Source organism: Elephantulus edwardii, unplaced genomic scaffold, assembly GCF_000299155.1.
Source record: "Elephantulus edwardii isolate Elephantulus edwardi_28Jun2011 unplaced genomic scaffold, EleEdw1.0 scaffold00067, whole genome shotgun sequence".
NCBI classification, from domain to species: Eukaryota; Metazoa; Chordata; class Mammalia; order Macroscelidea; family Macroscelididae; genus Elephantulus; species Elephantulus edwardii.
Window position 1 is genome coordinate 5499042 of NW_006399817.1, and position 7265 is coordinate 5506306.

The window sequence follows — 7265 nt, forward strand, 5'->3', positions numbered from 1 at the left end:
ATATGTATCTCTTCTAGTTAGTTGGCCAAGTAGTTTTCCTTCAGATTTCTTGGCACAAGTTGGTGAACATTAGTAGTTAGGAAATCAAAAGATGAATTTCCTTGGGATTATCTGCTGTCAGGGACCTCTCAAGAGTACTGAAAAGCAACAATGTCAGTGAAGAGACTAAGGTGCACCTGATCCAGGCCATGGTCTTAACAATTACTTGTTGTCCTTCATAGAGTAGGAAAATGACTAAAGATGATAGAAGAAGAATCAATGCCTTCGAATTGTGGTGCTGGAGAAGAGTCTTGAACATACCATGGACTGTCAAGGTTTCTCTTTGGAGGTTAAGATTTTGAAGCTCTGTCACTTTGGGCAGGTGTCTGATAGAGACCAGTCCTTGGAGAAGGACATTATGTTTGGAAGGGTGGAGGGACAGCAGAGGAGAGGAAGACCCTGGATGAGATGGATTGATATAGTAACTGGGACAATGAGGGTTTGTGCTCTGGAATTAGTGGGACTAGCTCAGGACAGCGCAGGGTTCAGAGCTGCTGTACATAGGGTTGCTATGGGTCACAAGCAACTCAACAGCATATAACAATAAGAATCCACAATCAACACCCAGGAAGCAGCAGTCAAGAAATCAAATGTTGTGTTGCACTGGGCAATCCTGTTGTTAAGAACCTCTTCAATGAAATAAAGAGCAAGGATATAAATTTAAAGACTAAGGTATACCTTACAAAATTTTAACAATGAATAAAAAATACTGAAGAAGTACTGATGTATTTAAAAAATGGTGTTGGCAAAAAGTATTGAATATACTATGGGCTGTCAAAAGAACAAAGCAATCTATTTTGGAAGAAGTACAGGAAGAGTGTTCCTTAGAAGTAAAGACCGTGAACTTTTATTCACATCATACTTTTGGGCATGTTGTCATGAGGGCCTAATTCTTGGAAAAGGATATCATGATTGGAAAGGTGAGGCCCAGCAAAAGAGAGGAAGACTCTCAATGAGATGGGATTGACACAGTGACTGCAACAGTGGTTTTAAGCATAGTGGAGATGGTGAGGGTAGGATTTGGCAAAGCTTCAATCTGTTGTACATAAAATAGCTATGTTCTATGGAGTTGACTCAGCCACACTGAGCACCAATAATTATTTAAGCTATAAATTGCATTACATTAAGTATCATTCACTCATTCATTCATTCATTCATTCCTTCCATTATTCAATGTAAGTGATCATATTTATTGATCATCCAGAAATATTTTGTTAAATCCTATGGCTAGGGTGGTGAGGCAAGGGATATAGTTCTCATCTTTGGACACTACAATTTGGTAGGAGAGTCTGCAGAGGGACAGCAAACAGCCCCCCCCCCCACACACACACACAGACACACTCAAAACCAAAAACCAAAACCTTAAATATGGTGGATTCTGTGATAGAAGAAAAGGGCTAGGGGACTGTTTATTTTAGGGTGAGGTTTTCTATTTATTTCTATTTGGCCAGGTTTCTCCCGATAGGCAATATTTAAGCAGAAACCTGAAGGATGGGCAAGAGCAAGCCACATCCATGCAGAGTGGGAGGCACCTCTAGAAAGGTCAAGATAAGCAGGTACCCTGAAGTGCCACACAGTTTGAAAAACTTAAAGCCTATTGTTTTCTTGGCAAGGATGGGAATAACAAAGAATGGGAGAAGAGTAGGAAGTGAGTATCAGATGGTACAGAGAGATTTGTGAACCCGGGAAACCACTCAAGGGTATTAAGTTGGAGTAAAGTGATCCAGTTTATGTTCTAGAAGAGTCAATCTAGCTGAAGACCAGCTAAACTATTAAACAACATGAAATATTTGAGAATGGATTGGAGAGGACCAGGATAGGAAACAAGATGAGTCGGAGAATCAGAGTAAGAAGCAATGGTGGCTGTCAGTTTCCTGAGGTTGGGTAGAGGGGATGGAAAGTCTAAGGTCTCCTAGGAAGGACAGAACCCAGTTCAGGCCAAGAAAGACAGTTTATTGAGGAGAAACTGCTGGGATGGCTCTAAAGCAGAAAACCAGCCCCCACTAAAAGTTAGAGAGGGGGTTTATATTTTCTAACAAGGAACTTGGGGAAGGGGATGCTCACAGATGTTTTAAACAAAACAGGGAAGTGGGCTGGGGGTCTTAGATAACTGTTTCTGGGAAAGGAGGTAGAGCAGTTTCACATTCTTTTTTTTTTTTTTTTTTAATCTTTTTTTTTTCTTTTGTGTGCATGTACCGTCAAATCAGATCTGACTGGTACAGGAGGATATTACGCCTCCTTCTCCGGCAGAGCGGATTCGAACCGTGTTCCTCTGGGATTGCAGTGCAGCTTCTTGCCACTAGGCCACCAGAGCTCCCCCCAGTTTCACATTCTTGACAGAGAGAAACAGTACAGCTGCTGCTTCCTGTAATCGGATCATTTCAGTAGCCAGTCTAGGAGAGGAAGGAAAGGGCTCTGCAGTCCTAATATTCCAGCCTTTTGTTAATACTGATTGGGGGCATTGAGGTTCTCTTCTGTAACTACTTCCTGCTGAATGGGGGCTATGATCTAAAGGAAGGGAAAAGGCTGTTGATAATTTGAGGAATTTATGGACTGTGTGGTTGGCAAAAGCTCTCATTTGCTCCTATAGAAAACTAGAGAGAAATCACATGAGGCGAGGACCAAATATTAAGATTAATAAAATTATTCTAAGAGGACCAAGGAAGGAAAGGGCTCTGCAGTCCTATAAGAAAGAACTGGAAACATTCAAGAGGAATTGTGACAATAGAATCACTATCTTCATGGTAGTGATCTGAAGGCATAAAGTAAAGAACAAAGGAATCCTTGATGTCCCCAAACTGGCTTCACCAGTAGCTTTCTATATTTTAGTGAATGGTAGACTGACCCTTTTTTTCAAACCAAAAATATTGCCATCATTTTGATTTCTCTCCTTCCTTCTATACCGCATAGTCAGTCTACCAAGAGATCACAGTGGTTTTACCTTTAAGGGATATACAGACTCTAACTATTTTACACCATTGAATTATCAATCTTCTGCTGTCATTGGCCTATTCTCATCCATCCCCCAACATTATATAAATCAACAAAGCCATCAAAGGGATTCTTTTAAACCTCGAGTTTGATTTTATCATTCTGCTTAAATCCAGCAATGACCTCTCCATTTTATGTAGAAGAAAGGCAAAAGTCTTGAAAACTGCCTCTTATTCCTTATATGACCTGCCCTCACCTTTCTGGCTTGACTGTTTCTACTTTCTCATTGTTCCCTCTGTCTTCCCTATTATTCTGTAGTCACACAGAATCACTTTGCTTTAGGATCTTTGCATGGCTATTTCTTGTACCTAGAACTTTCTTCCTTAAGATATTCACATATCATGATGTTATTTACTAGTTCAGTTGTGAGGATTTTTGTTTTCTATATATTGAAGTGTGATCATATGGACAGCTATAATATTTTAATTTTCAAGTAAATGGTTTAAGTCTTTTTTTAACAAAGTAAAGTTGTCATGACCATGTCACAGGTTGCTTGATAATTAGTCTTCCTCCAATTTTCATGCCCCATTCTTCATCATATAGTCCAGCTGACAGAAGGAGAATTGACGCCTTTGAGCTGTGGTGCTGGAGAAGAGTATTGAATGTGCCATGGACTGCCAAGAAAACAAACGGATTCATCCTAGAGAGGGTTAAACCAGGCTACTCCTTGGAGGCAAAGATTCTGGGGCTTCGTCTGACATACTTTGGACATGTTGCAAGGAGAGACAGGTCTTTGGAGAGGGACATCATGCTGGGTAGAGTAGAGGGACAGCGCAGGAGGGGAAGACCCTCTATGAGGTGGATTGATTCCGTGACTGGGGTAATCGGGATGGGTGTGTCAGGGGCAATGAGATTGGCACAGGATAGAGCAGGGTTTAGGGCTGTTGTACATAGGGTCGCTATGAGTTGCAAATGACTCGACAGCACATAACAACAACAACAACAACAACAACAGATTGAACAAATTTGGTGAAAGAATAAAAAAATATATTCACATAGCTCAAACACTTCATTAAAGGTGACAAAATGGCTAAGGGCTTGAAAGTTTATGGTTCAAATCTACTCAGAGGCATCCTGGTGATCTGTTTACAAAAGGTCACAGCTTTGAAAGCCATATGGAGCTGTTCTCTGCACACATGGTTAACATGAGTCAGAATTGACTCCACAGCAATCAACAGCTATCTCATTGCCTTCAAGTCTTCGTTCTCTCTAAGGCCCTCCCTGATCACCTTAACTGAACTTTACACACCCTTGCTACAACACAGTCTTTCTTCATTAGCCTGTTTTACTTTTTATTTTTGTGATAGAACTTTCTAAAATACCTTGCAACATATTATTTACTATTTATTTTGGTTACTACCTAGATCTCTTACTACACCAGGGCAAGGACCTTCCTCTATTTTGTTCACTGATACATTGAATTGCTTAGAACAGTAGGTGCTCTATACCTTTTTGTGAAACGAATGAATGAATGGTGAGAAGGAATTAAGGGTAGAGTATGGTTAATAGTGAGGGTTAGAAAATGTTTTTAGACTCCCAAAAGTCAATGCCTGGTTTAGATGGAGGTTCTGTGGGTTTTGCTCAAGGAGAGGTCACTTACTCTTCTCCACTTTATTTGGCCAAGTTAAGTAAGAGAAGTCCAGGATTCCTTGCACCACACAGGGACTCCAGATTTTATTTGAGAGGCAATGGTCTTGTGTTTGGATTGGTTGCATAAGGACTTTATTCAGCTGCATTTTAATCTACAGCAAGAAGAAAAGAAAGACAAGGGCTGCTAATTTGACAAGTAGTAAATAAATTGCTGACTGGAATCCATTCTGTTTATGGAGCTTCAAATTCATAAGGTTGTTAATCTAAATTCTAGGCAGCAGACTATACCCTAGAGACACAGGGATTATATATCCTCCCATTTGACTTGAGCCATAAATTGACTTAAGCAGGAAAGAAAAGCATCTAACCAGTGTATTCACTTGTAGATACACATATTGTCTCATTTCCCTTCTTGCCAACTGGGGAAACCAGATCTAGACTAAGTACTTAGAGCTACATTTCAGCGTGAGTACGATTATGGACTTGGGAGTTCAACTGCCTAAGTTTGAATTCCTACTCTGCCAACTATTATCAGTGTATCCTGGAGCATGTTGATGAACCTTTCTGAGTTTCAATTATTCATCTGTGAAATGGGAACAAGTGATGATCCTAGCAACTACCACAGAGTTGTTGTATAGATTAAATAAGGTAATTAATGAGTTTAGTTTGTAGGAGGCATGGAAAATTAAAATAAAATATAAGCCAGTAAGCATTCTTATCTGTTAAAATTCAAGCCAATCTATAGTAATAAAGGGAAGGTGATGTATGAACTATAAATCATAAAGGAAAATGGGTCTTACAGGAGGAATCAGGCAAGATTGCAAAAACTTTTAAGTTAGGACTTGAGTGATCAGTAGAGAATTGATAGGGAGAGATGGAAAAAATTTTTCTAGGCATGGGAAACAATGTGAGGAAAAGCATGACAGCAGAAGGTAGGATGCACCTTAGAGGAGCCAGCAATTACTCTAGTGCTATTGGAGAATAAAGAACTTGGAAGAGATAGGTACAATATGAAAAATGACTCAGATCTGAACTAACTTGTAATTTTTTTTGATGAATTTAAAATTAACTCTACTATGAGATGGATTGATTCGGTGACTGGGGTAATCGGGATGGGTGTGTCAGAGGCAGTGCGGTTGGCTCAGGATAGAGCAGGGTTTAGGGCTGTTGTGCATAGGGTCGCTATGAGTCGACAGCACATAACAACAACAACCAAAGGAAGCCCAGGTAGTTTTACCCAAAATGATCATGATACAGGACACACCAATTACTATCACACCTTCAGTACACTCTGACATTTCCACCTTAGGTGGATTGATTCTTTATTCTACATTTGTGCCTATAGTTAGGTCTGACCTCACATTCTTACAATATAATGGTTAGTATGGGACAAATAAAATAAAAAAAACAACCCTAAAGAAAAAGTCTAGAGCTAGTCAAGAATATAAACTCAAAGGCAAAATTTGTGGCATTCACCCAACTAAATACCAGTCAATATGGAATGCTGTGAAGTTGTAATTACTATTGCTCAAGATCAAAGTAAAATTACTCATGAGTAGAGAAGCCAAATATAAATTAAATTTTTTCTGAAACAAATGATTATCAACTCTCTGACCTTAGCTAAGTGTTCATCTGTATTTATACACACACAGTCACCTGTAGCTATACACAGAATCATATAATGATGCTTAAACACTCAATTAAACATCAGAGTGTGGTATTGTGTTGTAGACCACACAGGATAAATTTTACTGGGTGGTAATCACTGAATGTATAAAGAATATTAATGCCAAGAAGATGGCTTCCAGGGCAAGCAAAGTGTCCTTTCTCAAACCTGAACACTAAATCTAGAGTATTGGTAAGATATTAACTAATAGCTATACTTTACTGATTTTCATTTGGAGTTCTGAAGTGATGTAAAAGGTCAATGCTCTTGATTGCTGAGAGTTGTTGTTAGATTTTACCCAAAGTTACATCAAAGCAAATGCCAGTAGTCTTCTCCCCCAAACCCAGCCATTGAAAACCCTGTGGAACAGAGTTCTGCACTGAAAGACATGGAGTTGCTGTGATTTAGGGTAAACTTGATGACAACTATTGTTTTTAGGTGTCATTGAGCTAGGTATGACTCATAGCGACCCTATGAACAAAAGATCTGAACCTAGTCCTCAAACTTCTTGACACACAAAAGCCTATTGTAGCAGTCACTGTGTCAAGCTACCTCATTGAGGGTCTTCCTCTCCTTCACCAACCCTTCACCCTTCCCAACATCATATCCCTGTCCTAGCAATATGTCCAAAGTATGTGAGGCAAAGCCTCATCATTCTTGCCCCAAAGGGCACTCTGGCTGCACCCTCTCCAAGACATATCTATTCGTTCTCGTGGCCATCCATGGGATGTTCAATGCTCTTCTCCATCATCATAGCTGAAAATGTCAATTCTTTTTCTGTCATGCTTATTCATTGTCCAGGTCTTGGATGCATATCTAGTAATAAAAAAGACTATGGCCTGAATCAGATGCACCTTAGTCCTCAAACTGACATCACTACTCAATAATTTGGAAAGGTCCCTAATTACAGATTTTCTCAGGGCAATGTTTCTCCTTATTTCCTGACTACTCATACCAAAGGTATTAATTGTGGATCCAA